This window comes from Halichoeres trimaculatus, unplaced genomic scaffold, assembly GCF_033239565.1.
Source record: "Halichoeres trimaculatus isolate MK-OKI-2021-1 unplaced genomic scaffold, fHalTri1.1 fHalTri1_scaffold_8, whole genome shotgun sequence".
NCBI classification, from domain to species: domain Eukaryota; kingdom Metazoa; phylum Chordata; class Actinopteri; order Labriformes; family Labridae; genus Halichoeres; species Halichoeres trimaculatus.
The window spans coordinates 14,751,466-14,768,184 of NW_027437186.1; the positions used below are offsets into that span (position 1 = coordinate 14,751,466).

At 38.8% G+C, this 16,719-nt stretch overlaps 1 protein-coding gene across 4 annotated transcripts in view; it reads left to right on the forward strand.

The window, feature by feature from the left end:
• Nucleotides 1-1,141: 1,141 nt before the first annotated feature.
• usp54a (ubiquitin specific peptidase 54a) overlaps nucleotides 1,142-16,719 on the forward strand; it is a 78,458-nt gene continuing 62,880 nt past the window's right edge. For 3 of the 4 annotated variants that reach the window (XM_074675404.1, XM_074675401.1, XM_074675405.1), the window contains exon 1: nucleotides 8,927-9,135. The gene's annotated coding sequence lies outside the window, so the exon portion shown is untranslated. Of the gene's footprint in view, nucleotides 1,260-8,926; nucleotides 9,136-16,719 lie in introns of those variants that run through there. The other variant, XM_074675403.1, reaches the window with a different exon arrangement.

Genomic DNA, 16,719 nt, shown 5'->3' on the forward strand with positions numbered 1-16,719 from the left:
TTTTGCTGTATCTTTATTTGAAAAAATGTCTGCACCAAATATAAATCAACGAATTTCAGTTCATGAGCACATTGTAAAGGATCATTTACCAAAGTGTAGCACCATACTTTAAAACCCTAAACTTAAGGGAGTTTAAAAACATCAATGTTGGAGATGGTGTATTCACAGTTTCCCTTGAAAAAAAATTGCTCTCTGATGAGATTTTCCAGGGTGAACTTCCTCTTCAGTCCATATCTTTATTCAACATCAAGGTGAGATCATTTCCTGCAGAATGAACTGTTCAGGATGAGATATCAAAGAAACAAAGGAATAAAGGAGCTGGAACAACAAATGTTTCCAATGAGAGAAAGAGATTGAGAGAAAGGTTGAAAATACCTGTATGGTGTTTGTTAATACAGTCCTTGCTTTAATCTATAACATTTCTGATCAGTATTTTTGTGTTTCACAAAGAAACACAAACAACAAACAGGGATGTAATTTCTGTAACAAGAGACTCTCACCCTGGAGGGAAGTATTTGACTCCAACCTTTCTCCTAACACCCACTTGACTGTCTCCCACTTCAGTTTCACTGAGCTGAGACTGTTTGGGACCAATCAGTAAGCAAAGGGCATGAGAGATATTCTTTAAGAAGGTCTTGGTTTTTATTGTGCTCAAACCAGAACACCCGAACTCACAAACCAAAATTATAAGACCACTTGATACATATATGTAAAATCATAAAGGTCAAACCCCATAGCAACAGGTGGTGGAATGAACTTAAGCTATCCAGAAAAAAAGAAGAAGAAGAAAATCTTCTCTAGGTCTTACATTACAGAAAATGGTGCAAAAAAACTTGATGCCTTCTTAAACTCATAGCCCCAGATTCTCATTTTTTTTTAAATTTTATATAAGTTCATTGTATACCAGCACCAGCTGGAATTTGGATTGCCGGAAACTGTGAAATGTTTAACTCTTTTATTGTGAGAGGAAAACAACGCATTCACTCAGGATATCACGAACACTTAACAGTAGTTAAGTTCTTAAGATTTCAAGCAAAGCACAAGAACCTTAAACCTCGAACCATAAATCAACTCGGTGCTCAATTATTTGTCCTGTAGGGGTCGCTAGAGGTAACGAAATTGGATTTTTAAAACAGATCAAAGTTCCTTGAAAGGTGATGCATGTTGCTATTATTGTGCTTTTATTTCGAAAGACACACCGGAAATGCCTGCAGCTGTTGGTACCATCAAGTGTCGGTTCGGTCCAGCTCAGAGTGAAGGTAAGCAGCTGAAACAAGTGACGCAGCGTTAATATGACTGTTCATTTCTTTAAACATCTTGTGTGCACCTACATACTCTTCTCCGCGTGCAGGATAACGCTGCACGTGCTTGTCACATCCACCTAACCTGCTGCTAAAAACACTGATGCTGCAGTTTCTCTGCACGCGGTGCGTACGTTTGTGTGTGTGCGCGCGCTACTTTCCTGTCCTGTTAACGCTGCTTGTTGTGTTTACTTTGGATGAAGTAGGCTACCGCCATCAGCTGTGTGTCAAAGCTAACTGGTTGTACGATCAGATTTTCTTGTTACTGTGTCATAAAAATTTAAATGTTGCTGTTTTTTTAAATCAAGTTTAACTACTTAACCTGCATATTTCTGCTCAGAAGCAAACACTATTCGATATTGAATCGGGTTGTACTTCTGTCAAGGCCGTGAGAAAACCAGAGAGAACATACGTCCTTTTACCCCAACTTTTATCTGAAAAAAGACCCTGACATAATTATTTTAAAAAGTACAAATCAGTATTGTTTTTGAAAGCATAAATCATACCTGTCCCTGGAGCGAAATGGCTGACAGGGAAGCTCTAAACAGCCACAAGTAAACAGAACCATTTAATTCATTTTGGCTTTATAACAATTACATATCACTCATGACTGAGGAGGGATATTTAAAGTTGGATTATATGATGGACTTTAAAAAGTTTTTTTTTTTTTTTTTTGCCATATTTTTATTTATTTACTTCATTGTCTGTGGTTGGGCAACTGGGTTGTAGGCTACTTTTTTTTAATAAAACAATGATAATATTTTTGAGTCTGAATTTAAGATAAAAGTCTCAAAATCAGAAACCATTTCTGCAAAACTCCTCCATCCATCCTCCTTCCTATGCATTAAGTGTGTGTGTGTGTGTGTGTGTGTGTGTGTGTGTGTGTGTGTGTGTGTGTGTGTGTGTGTGTGTGTGAGAGAGAGAGAGCTCTCTCTCTTTGTTGAAGATCTCTCTCCTTCTCTCTCTCTGCATCCATAATGAGAGTGCATTGTTGCATTGTTGTGTAAAATTAGCAAATGAATAAACGCAACATACTGACAACCAGTTCCCAGGCATCCTTTCACACGCTCTGTGTGTGTGTGTGTGTGTGTGTGTGTGTGTGTGTGTGTGTGTGTGTGTGTGTGTGTGTGTGTGTGTGTGTGTGTGTGTTCAGTCTGTGTGAGAATTGCACAATGACCCCCTCTTCTCCACCCCTTGTTTGTATTTTGTTATGAAAATTCTTGTGTGGGGAAAGTCCATTAAACACACACACATTTAATGATTTAAAGCTGCCTTTGTGCTCCAGAGCAAGGCACTGAGATAGTTTTTCTTTACTTCGTCAAACATGAAGTGAGTTTTATACAATTCATAGTTATTTAAGAGACCAAGTGTAACTTGTTTGTCACCTTCATTTAACTGCAGTACAGACTCCTTTTTCAGGCTTGACAGGTTTGAATGCATGTGAACTTATTAAAATGAGCATTCAGGCCTGTCCTAGTTCATTAATTTGTGCATGATTGATGGCTGAGAAACTTAAAAATGAAATGGACTGTTTAAACAAGGCTAGTATTTAAAAAGAGTAAATATAAATCTACAGCTCATTGGTGGTAGTTTTACAAATGCTGATTATTTTAGAGTCCTTTCTGACTTTGTGAAAGGTTGAAAAGTAAAAATAAGGTGTGCAGCCTCTTTGAGTGACAGTGGGTGTTACCATCTTTCTCCTTGGGTAACTGTCAGTGAAGTTGACCTCTCATCATGTTTGTGATGGTGGTAGCCTACTTATTGAAGATTTCTTACTGCAATTATTGGTCAAATATTAGGTCTGTGAGTTTCAATGAATAGACGTGTAATTGTTAGTATAAGTTATTGAAATTACTTTACCTTGTGTAAAGCTAATCAAATAGTTAACTACTGAATTAGCCCTAAACAGAGGCTGATGAATTGGTGTTTGGAAGGCATTTGCTCTTTGCTAGGGTGTCCTTGTGGGGGAAAACAATCTTTTTCCTCACCTGCATCACTGCAAATGCTGTTAAATCACACACCTGGCCATCACTGACAGTTTACAAGTGTTCTACAAGATGAATGATCTTACTTGCAGAACCTACAGATTACATTAACCACTTGGTTAAATCACCTGATAAGAAGCAGTTTCCCATGAGCGATCATTTTAATGAACTAAACACAACGTAATTTCATCAGCACTCAATGGATGATAAATCCCTTGCCCTATAACTATTGATTTAGCATTTCCAAGGAGAAATTAATGTGAAAGCAACTTAAAGACCAAACCAAAAACCTTTCTAATGAAAAATAAATGTTAACTTAATTTATCACACAGAAGAGCAAACAGCAACTTCTTAGCACTATGTCAAGTTTTTTATTAATTCTGCAAACCAGATTTAATGTTTTTTTGAATTCTGACAGTTTTTTCAACACCAAACAAATGGCTGACAAATATTGGTGCATGAAGTAAGACAGAGGAAAACATCCACTATATGGGTATTGTAAAACAGCTTCCACCTAACCAGAGAGGGCTGCTGTGCTTTTTCTGTTTTAAATCTCACCCTGGTTTTTGCTTGTCTCTGCCGTCCGTCTGGTTTCCATCAGTTGTGGTCCTGAGCTGCAGCTCTATTGCCGTGGTGACAGAGAGCAGGCTGGTCACCATGGGAGACAGCCAGAAATAAGCTGTTGTTAAACATTTGTTTGTGTGTGTGAGTGTGTATGCACTCACCTCCCCTTCAAATAATAACAGTGATACAGAGCACTAAGTTTTGGGGCCTCTGTGACACACTGTAATCTGTGTGTGTGTGTGCTGGAGGATGACGTAATTGTTTTTTTGCTCTTCTAGTTTTCTGCTATTTCTCATAAAGAGTCTCTTCACAAAAAACACTACAAGGTGCTTGAAAGTGGAGTCCTATCACTGTTCTGTGTCTAGCCTCTGAAGTACATAGAAGTAAAGCAGAGATGATTTTGGTCGACATGGTAAAAGTAGAAATGACAGTAGCTAAAACAAATCACAAAAAGCAGCCTCATAGCTAGAGTTAGCATAACTAAAAAAAACAAAATGAAACAAAGCAAAAAAATCTATCCTCATTAGCAGCTACTCAAAAATGATCCAAAAAAGGAGGTGCAACATGTTAAATAATCTAATTTCATTCATTATTTTTAAATGTGTGCGTGCAATGCGAAGTTTGATTTACCAGTGGCAATAACAACCCTGAAATCCCTCAAACAGTCTTGAGGATGTATATCTTCTTATAGTAAAGACATCCTGACATTTCCCCTACACCATCAGTACTCCATCATATTCATGATTTTATATGTCACACACATTTGGAACCACCACATGGCCAAGAAAGGACAAGCACATGGGCAAGAAAGACTCCATACTACTACATAGGCCTACTTTGGGGAAATGTTTGGGCTCTGCTACCAACTGAAAAAGTGACTGGTAGTTTTTGTTTGATGGGAAGGCACTAGCTGGTGAGGAGACAAGCCTGGGTTTTGCTTCTAATAGCTCCCATCTGAGTTTCAAACACTTGTCCATACTTTACAGGCTTTCATCCTGGTGGCGGTATAAAGAGAAAGATACTTGCATATATACATGCTAAAATCACCCACCCAAACTTTGGGTTAGAATTTAGCTGTTTTCAGAAGCTAAAATAAAAAATGTTTTTGAAATTGTAATCCTGCTAATTATCTCCAGTTTTTCTCATCTCCAACTCTACACAGAGCCTGTTGTTTTGTTATGCTGATTACATAACCCTGTTTCATGTCTTCTGTGCTTGCTCCTCAGAGGATGAACATCCTCAGGGTAAACGTTTCATTTTTAGCTCTTCTGCTGGTTCAGAGTCAAAGAATAAAGAATAAATCCTTAGGCTGTAGATTGTTTCTGTTTTGGCTGTAATGAGCTCTGCAGCCTGTAGGGGACGCCGACTGTTTGTTCCTCTTCCTGCAGGCGTTTTGTCACCAGAATACAGTTCACAAGAATATAACCCTTATCTGTTGTCTGCATTTGCATATTTCAGTAATTGGTGGCGTACGTGTGTGTGTGTGTGTGTATGTGTGTCTGTGTCTGTGTGTGTTTGTGTGAGAGAGAATTGTGTGAGTGTTTACAGCCCCAGCAGGGTTTCTACAATAATAATGTGGTTCACATTCAGCAGCCTGCAGGAAACTCTCAGCCTCATTAGACACAGAGAACCTCAAAATAGGAATACGTTTCATCTCTATGTGATGACAGTGATGACACAGAAAAATAACCAAGGTCAGAGGTCAAAGGTTATGTTAGGTTATTGATCCAAGACTGCAAAGACTGTGTCCCTCTCAAAAGGTTAGGGGTGGATTCCACCTGCAAAAGAAGTAAATTATAATAATTTGTAAGAAATTCAAGGTCACCTTGCAAACTCAACAACAATAAAAACAGACACATCTTCTGAATAAACCACACGCAATAAAAGAAAATGCTTTATACTTAATACTTATATTAAACTTATAAGCAACATAAGGCACGCCTGTTTGTTTATAGGTGGGATATAGAATTGGGAAGCGAGTCACCGATAGCTTGTGAAATTTAGAGAGACAGATCCCGTTGAGGTCAGATAGATATAAGGTAAAGTAGGAGGGAGACTAGTCATTTGTTTCATGAGGCCAGAACCTGAAGAAGCACCGTTGGATATGCATCTAAAGGTGACAAAACGGTGATTGTTGTTTTCACACCTGCTCAGCAGGTGACAGAGAAAGAAAGAAGTCACAGATAACATAATAACAGAGGAAGCGTTTATGCCTTTTTATGGGTATTGAGCTTTTTTCTTGTTACTATTCTATGTTTACTGTAACTTTAAAATCTAGTGGAACTAACTTTTGTATCTTTTCAAAATAAAAGCATGGTTGTAATCAAAGAGGAAAGAAATCATCCTAGTTGTAATGTTATAAAAAGATGCTAATTGAAAGCATCATGTGTGACTATTTTGGGTGGTTTTTTGTTCACCTAAGTTTGGACATGAATTTACACTCTTTAGCAAACCATTAAGATGTTCTGATCTGTACCTGTTCTCTTGGACTGGGTTGTATTGAAGAGTTGAGTATATTTCTACATTCAATTATGATGGATAAATTAGTGTTGATCAAGAAAGCAAAGGTGGCCATGGATATGTTAAATACAACAGTAATAAAGTTGATCATAATGTAAAAATGGTTTGACTGTTAGCTAAAGGTAGTGCTGGGTCTGACATTTACTGTTTACTAAATAGCTTTTCAAAATCTATGATCTATTAAATCCTCAAATTGGAGGGCATCAAGACATAGATATGCACCACAAATGTCTATTGAAGAGTCTAGCAAAATGTAAGATTGTTAAAGAGGTAAATTTCCACTGGATGGGTAGGAGAAGAAGAACCAACTGATTCTGAAATACCGCAGCATACTGCAACACAACCTGCTGTGATTTGGAGGGAGAAGATGAAATAGAGCATACACATCACTGTGCCTTATATAGAACCTGCTGCTGTTACAATCAGACAGTGTGTGTGACACATAATCAATGACACACACACACACACACACACACACACACACACACACACACACACACACACACACACACACACACACACACACACACACACACACACACACACAGAGGTAAATCTGCTGGGAGCCTCCTGTGGTGAAGTGTCTGATGTGTTTTAATGGGACTCTGTGAGGAATGTCAGCTGGTCTTGATGTTGCAGCTGCAGACGTATCTGTGCAGTCCATCTCAAATGGAGACTGTACCTCAGAGATGTCATATACATATTAATACTTTTAAATAGTTTAATCATTACTACCAACTATTGGTAATACTGAAAATCATAAGCAAAGTTGTCAGCTTTGCTGTTTAATCTAGGGATAATAAGGTATGTGTTCCTGTCACATTTGAAACAACACAGTACCGATGCCCAGTACCTGGCAATCCTTATTGGTACTCAGCAGTCACAGGCATGATTTTAGGTACCTAAACATGGTACTGTTTGATTTTACATACAGAATTCAGTTGGTACCTCTAAAAGTACCTAATTTGGTAATGATTTCTAACCAATGAGAGGGGGTCTCGTGCACCATGAGGGATTCTATTTTGCATAATCATTTCCTTGCTAAACATCAACCCCCTGGTAACTTGGCTACCACAAATAAGCTGACTCCAAGTATTGATTTTAACATCATTTTATTGATTTGAATTTATTATTTTATACCACTAAATAAATCGTGCCTCATTTTCAATGGAGAGTAGCAAATGACAGATGTAGAAAGTAACAGCCACACCTGTATTAAGACCTTTTCACTTTAACTTTTTGTGGGCATTTTGTTTTCACTTATCAGAAACAAAGTGATCACGAGCTGCAACACAGTTTGGGCCTTGGCAGTGTTACAAGTCTGATTTTTTTCAGTTTGGTTGATATCTCCTTCATTCTGCAGCTCCATGTGTTTTAACATTCTGGATAGTTTCTGTGCTATTTAAACACTTCTAATTGTCTCTTCCCTGCTAGTGACTCATCAGCTAATAACCAGTTTGAGGCTGGAAAGTGCCTTCATTACAGCCATGTTCTCTAAGGCTGAGAGTCTTCAGAGGCACTTTGGCTGGAAACTTTTATTGTCAAGTTATTGTGGCTATGAATGTCAACATGTCTCACACACATCACCTTTATTTTTATAGTTTAAGAAGTCGTGTTAAGGCCTCCTGCTGGAAACATTTCCTGATGTGACTGTTTCATGATAAAGGCACTCAAGTAACATAGGTATTGAGGACTTTTACTGTGTGGAATTAGACCAAAGAAATGTGTCTGCATTCCCCAGAAGCTACTTTCATACATAGCCCTGTAAAGGGTCCCAATATCTAGATTCACTCCTTTGACTAGGAGTCACAGCCACAGCCTTCTTCCTTAAACCTCATCTTGATGCATAGAAATGGAGTTAAAGCTGGACCTCAGGGTGTGCAGCCATGATTAAATGAACATTTTGATGTTCATCAAAAACAGAGATCATTTTTAATGTTTGTTATGATGATTATGAGCAATTGGAGTTATATTATACAGGAAATCATCAATTATTTTGTTTCCTTGATATTTTTCAACTTCCTGAAGTTGGGCTGAATTTTCTCACAATTAGCTGTTTTGTTTAACCTTGTTATTGTATTATAATAAAAGTGTGGGATGACGAGCTGTGATGCTGTAGTCCACTTTTAAAACTTTGCAGCCGGGAAATCATATCATGTTTCATTATAAAGCTTCCAGTTTCTTTTAGCAGAAAAACTTAAAATCAATGTCAATACTTCTTTCTTCGATTAAATGAGTCAAAAAAGAGCATAAACATTACAGACTATTAATGTGATAATCAAACTTATGAAACCAACAACAAATTTGCTGTTTTTTAGTGAAACATTCCTTTAGATCCTTCGCCTCACTGTATCTTTACTGTAGGGATTTAGATAACCTGTTGTCAATGCCCTGCAGCAGTGCATGACACTGTCCCTTTAAGAAGTCCAGGAAGTGCATGGGAGCGAGGGGGTGTTGGTTGGGGGGGCGGGGCTTCCTGGTTCAGGGGTGGTGCTTTGTGAGGAAACAGGTGTGTGTGCTGACAGGGATGATGTCATTCTTTGGCTGAGTCACCTGGGAGACGGCTGCTGAGCGGACCGTGGACAGAGGGACAGAGGGAGAGACAGGAGGAGGAAGAGGAGGCGGAGGAGGAGGCAACTAGCCATCATCACTCCTGTTCTTTTCTCCTAAGGAGGCGTCCGTGTGGGGAAGGAGTCCCAGCAGAGGAGGAGGAAGAGGAGGAGGAGGAGGAGGAATAGGATATTTGAATACTGCTGATTGTCAAGGTGAGAGAGAGAGAGACAGAGAGGATGAATGTGAGAGAGAGGAAAGGAGAGGAAAGGGAAATGTGTAGTCAAACAGGAGCACACATTTCTCTTTTATCCTCTCTGTGAAGGAACGTGCTCACCAAACTCCATTCAAAAACCTGGCCATTTCTCTTTTACATACACAACTTGAATCATAGCCTCCACTCTTTAAAGGACCATGCTGGTGTTTTTGCATATTTCAGCCTCATTATCAGGCTTGTGATCACACTGAAGGGCCATGAGTGAGGGGACAGCTTCCCCCACATGAGTACATACACTTAAAGATTTGTCTCTATGCTCTAAATGTTCAAATCATATTGAAGATTTACATCTAAACTGAAGTAGCTGCATTAACCCTCTGATACGAGAAGTTTAATCCCAAACAGAGTGGAACAGGACAAAACCCTGCGTAAACTGATCTTGATGTTTATAAAAACATGAGATATGTTGGCAGATCTGCTGAGTGTGGTGGAGGAGGAGGAGGAGCAGACAGTTAAACTGAAGGCTGTAATTTTTCCAGCTGTACTTTGGTTCAGTGGTTGGTTTGGCTTTGGTTCTTCTCTCCCTGTTGCTGGTTTCTCTACTTGCCTTGACTTTGGAGATCAACATTTTTATTGCTTTATTTACTTGTTGCTTGTTTCTCCTGAGTTGTGACCTCTGACCTTCGAGCTGATTTAACTGTTCAGCGGCATCAGATGGAAATATTAGTTTTGCTTAGCCTGTATGTTTTATTTACAGTTAGCTATCGCAAATTTGGGAAAATTAAAGATTAGTTACAGTTACTAGTTACTGCTATCAAAAAGTAGCTGAACTACTGAGTTACTGTATTTTAAAGTAATTAATTAACTGGAATGGAATTAAACCTCTTTTCTCCAGGAGTATTCCTATTAATGTACCTTACCTCTTGTCTCATCAGTATTTTGCTAATTAGCCCTGTGATAGCAGCCAACTTAACAGTTGATATAAGAAGCGTGTCTTCAGCAGCATACCTTACAATCAGTCTGCAAATAATTCTTGGCTCACACGTTGTGGGGTTGGTTGTGAATCATAATCAAGCCTTGCTGTTTTTGATGAGCTAATGTGAGCTTCTTCTGTCTTACTGCTGTTTGCAGCGCCAGGCTCTCTGTCAACTAGCTTAGGAGATGTGTGTTGTTTGGTTAGGTGGTTTATGAGATTATAATTACTGGTCTTGGCAGTGCAAAAAGTTTTCCTTCCTGCACGTAGACTTTAACTCGTGGAGTGGAAAATAATGCGGGTGTCTTCGAGACAGCAAGCTCACACCTGAATGGTCATCAGCCTGTGAGTGTATAATGAGCATGCTGGTCTATTCACTGAGAGTGCCGCATTGATAACATTGAAGTTGTCTGCTAATTGATGTACTGTAAGGAGTAAAGAGTCATTTTAAAGTTCTGTAATGTTAACAATATTATGAGATTTCGAAAGTAACTTGTGTTTAGTTACAGTAGTTACACATTACAACACCAGATTTACATGCTAGCTCATGTTAGCAAACTTTCAGCAATCTATCAAATGTGTACAGTGTTCACAAAACAACCAGATACTAAAAACTGCACAATATCAAGTGAAGCCAAAAGTAAAAAAACAGTAATGTATGGCTTTTTTTCTGCATGAATATAACAGGAAAATAGTTCATGAAGGACATACATTGGTTACACATAATCACTGGATTATGTGTAACCAATGGTGTTTCTGCAGAATTCTCAGACCTCTGCAGATTTTAGCATTTAAGATTCAAGCTAGTCAAAAGTAAAATCTTTCAACAGACTGAATAAAAATACATGTTTGTTTCATGATAATAACTGTTTATCTGTTTATATTTACTAAATGCTATTATCAAGCTAGGGGGCTTTATGTAAATTTGCCTCATGGTTACAAGAACATTACAGTATTATTACAAGTGCATGGTTACTTTAACTTACTGTGTCCAGTTCAGGGGCTCCATTTCCAGGAGAGACACAGTTCAGGACTGATTAGATAACAGTGGTGCCACAAGACTGCCGTATTTCAAAGGCTTTATCTGACATTCATGTTCTTCTTTTGCTGAGAAACAAAGGCAGACCCTATGTGGCCATCCCAGTGTCAAGATCACATATGTGCAAAGTCAGACAAGATGGCAGAATCCCACAGAAATACATTTCAAATCAAAACATTTGTTTTCAACATAAAGTAGCTGTTGATTGATTGCTAAAACTTATAATCAGGTCATGTTATGGACTTAGTTGCTTGATGCCATTTATGTTGGCTAATTAGCCAGCTAGCTACTTGTTGCTAGTTGGGAGTAGTGGTACTTTGTGGTGCAAGAGGTAAAACAGAAAGGGTGGGTGAAGCAAACAAAAATTTCCTGTAGATTTTTTCATTTCAGATCAGTCTCAGAGGTTAATTACTGCTACAAAAGATGAGTGTTTTGCAAACTTTACACAAAAACGCAGCCTCAGCCTACTGCATTACAATAATAGTGTCACGCTGTATCACACATATTTATGTCCATCTTTCCTGGCAGACTCAGAGCTGTTATGCTTAGCAGGAAGAAAAGTGGAGCTTCAAAGAAAACACAATCGTGATGAATGACTTAAAGATGCCACTCAGCGAGTCTGTGAGTCTGTTAGCAAGTTTAAAGAGGCAAGAAATGTGTCAAACAACAGAGTGCAAACAGGTGACCAACAGCCTGGAGATACACACACACACACACACACACACACACACACACACACACACACACACACACACACACACACACACACACACACACACACACACACACACATGGCCTGGGGCAACTGTGTGTTTGTGTTGCCATCATATGACTGGGAGAGTAAACATCACAGATGTAATATGGGAGAATGGCGATGGTGATGTCATGCAGGAAGTAGACACAGTGTAATAAAAGCATACACTTGTGCACACACACAGTGGTAAAAAGACAATATAATGTTGTCACATGGTAGTTTGTGTGGTGTTCAGCTGCTCTGACCACAAGTGTATGTGTGTCTTTAAACAGAGCTTTTTGATTGATTTGTGTTTTCAGGACAGGTACATGTAACTTTCAGGTTTTATGGGCCCATTTGCTTAAGCACTTTTCTCAGAAGTGACACATGATGGTGCACACCTCTGAGTAGAAGGTCTGAATGTGTAAGTTAAAGATTCACATGCAGAAGTTTTGGAGAATTTTTTGCAGGTGTGTGTGTGTTTGTGTTGTTTCGGAAATTTTCTTTATTCAAGACAACTTTTTACCGGCTACAACACGACAAAGTAAGGTATTTATCGGTACAGTTAAATAGCGCTGTTGGTTGAAAGCAAATGTAAGTTCACACCGTACGTCAGTAGCCAGCTATATGTAGCGCTACTAGCAGCCCAGTGCTGCGACATATCTGGAGGCTAAGGTGTCAACAAGCAAACTGTCAGTTCGTACGGTAGTTTAGTAGCCGTCCATATGTAGCGCTGACAGCTCAATGCTGTGATATGTGTTTGTAATGTGTAGTTTTAGTGAATTAAGTCCTGCCTGTCACCTAGCAAGCAGAGCAACGCTAACCTCACTCTTCATTTTATTGATAGGGGCTGTTTACACAACAACTGTTTTAGCTGAAACGCAGAAGTTTTGTTGTGTTTCAGTCCTGCGTTTGCACGGAAACGGCGTTTGAGCCGGCCAAAAATCCAAACCTTTGAAAATGGCCTCTAGAGTATGATTTTTCTGAAATGCTGCCGACACTATTGCCATGTAAACAGTCTTTTCTGGTGGAAATGCTGACGTCACACTCCACTACTGTATCTGCTGACTGTCTTTCAACATAATGTGAATCCGTTGCTCCACTTTTAAACTTACTTTTCCCCAATACACCAGATGATCAGCCCAATTCTACTTCGGTAAAGATCTCCCAAAAGCGGCTTCTGGACAACGCAGTAATAGCGCCAACTAAATGCCTGCTGACGTCACACTCCGCTACTGTATCTGCTGACTGTCTTTCAACATAATGTGAATCCGTTGCTCCACTTTTAAACTTACTTTTCCCCAATACACCAGATGATTAGCCCAACTCTACTTCGGTGAAGATCTCCCAAAAGCGGCTTCTGGACAACGCAGTAATAGCGCCAACTACATGCCTGGCATGCGTTTCAGCTTTTTCAGAATTCTTGTGTAAACCGGGCCATAGACTCTCAAGTTTGAACAGACCACTGCAGAATAACTGCTGCATGTGGGTTGGAATGAACATTAACACAGTTTAGCCTTTGTAGCCTTTATCTTGGGCTATATCCATCTCCCATATAGCTTTCTTATGCTCTTCTGTTCTTTTTCTGGCTGAAATTTAGGCTCCTGTGTCCACCATCACTATAAAATTAATCACAGAAATCGTTTTCAGCAGAGTAAAACACAGATCTATCTCCTCACTCCTCACTTTGAAACTTGTAAGGCGGCGTGTTGATGTCATAGAGACTTAGATGCGCCGTAAATCAATCCGGTCTTGCTTGACCGATCAGGAAGCGATGAAGTAGCATTTCAAAACAGCCTATATTGGTGCTGAGTACCACTGATATCTTGTACTTTACTTAACAGAAAAAGTATATAACCTAGTTATTCATCATTCCAGCACAGAACTTTCAACTGCCCTTAGCGTCACACTTGAACTAGCAGTTATCACTGATATGATCATTAGTTTTGTTTATTGTTTGAGAGTCTGTCAGCAAGAGTAAACTAGTTCAAACAGGGCCTTGTTAGACACACACACACACACACACACACACACACACACACACACACACACACACACACACACACACACACACACACACACACACACACACACACACACACACACACACACACAGTAATAAGTAATGAGCAGGAAGCTGCAGCGGGTATGCAGACTCTTTGTATTGTAATGACAGAAGCTTTGTGTCTGTGAGCTGAATGAGAGCAGAGTCTTCGTTGTCACTTCACTGAGCTCTTTGTTCTTCATCACAAACTCTAAAATCCCTTCCATCAGGACAGAGAGGGACAGTGACCATCAAACACACTACGAGGATGTGGAAATGACTCATTGTTGTGTTTGGAAACACGATCTGACAGCACAAACTGTTCTTCACAGTTCGTTATACAACCAAAGCCTCTCATTAGAAAAACAACATCGCAGTCATTGAGGTGTTCTTATAAACTGCAATTAAACTAATAAGATTATGGTTATAAGTATGTTTGGCTCATTTACAAGTTAAACAACACATGATTTTATTGTCTCATGTGTTATTGTAAGAAAAACATATAGAAATGTAGAATTCAATAATTAAGAAACAATTAATTTAAGCTTAAATGCAATTTTTTTCTAAAACAAAAGTCAGTGCAACCAGCCTTGTCTGTCCATATGTCCAGCCAACTCTCCCTTCCTCACTTCCAAATCAGAGCATAAACAGGAGGGGCCACCTGCAGAATATGTTTCCAAAGGCTACACACACACGAGTGCAGATGGAGTGGAAACAACTTCCTAGTAAAGTGAATGCAAAACTTTCATATACAGAAATAAATGAAAAAATAGAAAAACAAAACAAAACAATTTTACAGGTATTATTCAAGTGTGAAACAAAAGAATGAAATATTTTACCACTGAAAAATGTATCCATTCTTTGTCTTTAAATTTTTTTTTTATTTTTGGTAGTGAATCTTTTTTGTTTCAGAATTACAACCTTTTTTCAAAAATGAAAGTAAATCAATAAATTAAAAAAACAAAACAAAACAACAACTTTATTTTCACCAAATTGTTTTATTTAGTGGCTAGTATTTAGACTAAAGCAGTGTCCTCTGAGTTCCCGTCAAAGTAAAAACGTGTGATTTTTTTTGGTATCATCTTTTAACTTTTATGCAAATATACACTGACTGAAACTGAACATTTTATTTTGCTGTCACTGATTGAAAGCTCCGACGTCCTTATAATAACTGCCGTCTAAGTGCGCTGACCTCTGACCTTTGACCTCTTACCTTTTGCCTCTTGTTAAGAAGCTCACTGCTTATCCTGGAAACGGTCAGTTCTAAATGTCCCAACATGGAAACAGAAAGACGAAGCTTTACTAATTTTGGAGTTCAGGAGTCCAAATCAGTTAGAAATATTTAGAAACTAGAAAAGGAGTGTTGTCCACGCTGCATTTTTTGCAGAGTAAAGAAGACTTAGATGATAGACTCACAGCAGACAGGAAGTTGATTTGTTGCCTGTTTGTGATCCACATCATATTAGTGATGCAGCTCTGGAGTATGTTCTCCCACTCTGCTTTCAACCTTATTGATGTGCCTGTGAACAAACTGGACCTCTAAAAAAAGGAGTTGAAAGGCTCTTAGTTTGAAGAGATCCTGGATGGTGAAGTGTCAAGAGCATTCAGAGGGAAGTACAACTCAGTGATCTTCGTACAAAGATGTCAAAGCTGTTTTTAAAACAGGTACATCAGTCACAGCAGGACACAGTCAATGTCTTGTCAGCCAGCCAGCAATGACTACAAACATCAAATGTTAAAAAAAAAAAACCTTTGTGAGAAGGACTGGCAGTGTTTAAGAGAGGAGGACATGTGAGAGGCTTTTCCTGATTTTTTTTTTTTTTTTTTGCTGGATGAGAGATTTACAAAGACTAATTAAAAAACTGAATTCTTCTACTCGATGCACATGAAAGGTAGAAAAGCAGCTCTATGGGAGACTGGTTGGCATTAGATTTTAGGAAACTGTGGATGTGGAAACTGGATCTCAAATGAGACTGGCTTCTTCCACAATAAACTGCTTTTAGGAAGATGCCCACTTGTGTTCATGTTAATAGCAGCTAGTGAACAGCACGTTAGAATTACTCATTAATTGGTTTTAGTAGTAAGTTTTGTATCTTTTGAAACTTGTCCCAAAGTCTGGCTCTGATTCCAGCTCAGATGCTTTCTCACCAAAAGGACTGAGCTGACTTGCGCCCCCTGTGGGTAATACACCTTCTGTTGACAAGTATCCCATACAACCCTTATTCAAAAAAAAAACAAACATACATAAACCCTTTCCTTTTAAGGATCAATTCACTTCTATGATTTTTTTGAAGTATTAATGAAGCAGTCATTGCTCTTCTTACATCATTATTGATGTGTTGTTGTGTTACTTACACAAAGTTATATAATTTTCTTACTTGTAATACTCTTTAGAAGGTGTGTTGAGTGAGTATAGCTAAAAACCACATTAATAGCATCAACAAAACAATCAAAGACTGGTGGTAAATTCATGACTTTAATGAATGATTTTGGTAACCTTCTGACCTTTTCCACTGGCGCTGCCTTCAGGACAAACACTAGACAGGTGTTTAGAGGTGTTTTCTGAAGCATCTGTTGAATATAACCTGATAGCTGTTTGTTTACATTAACTTGCTCCCGCAGTGTGAAGCTTCACTAATGTGCACAGTGATAATCGTCATAACACCAGCATGGCTGTTTCTGTCTCCCTGCTGTGGAAATTCTCACCCAGGGGTTGGAATTGGGCTGGACCTTTTCCATGGCTGGAAACTCTTCCAGAATAGCTCATCTTAAATATGAGAGCTACATGTGACC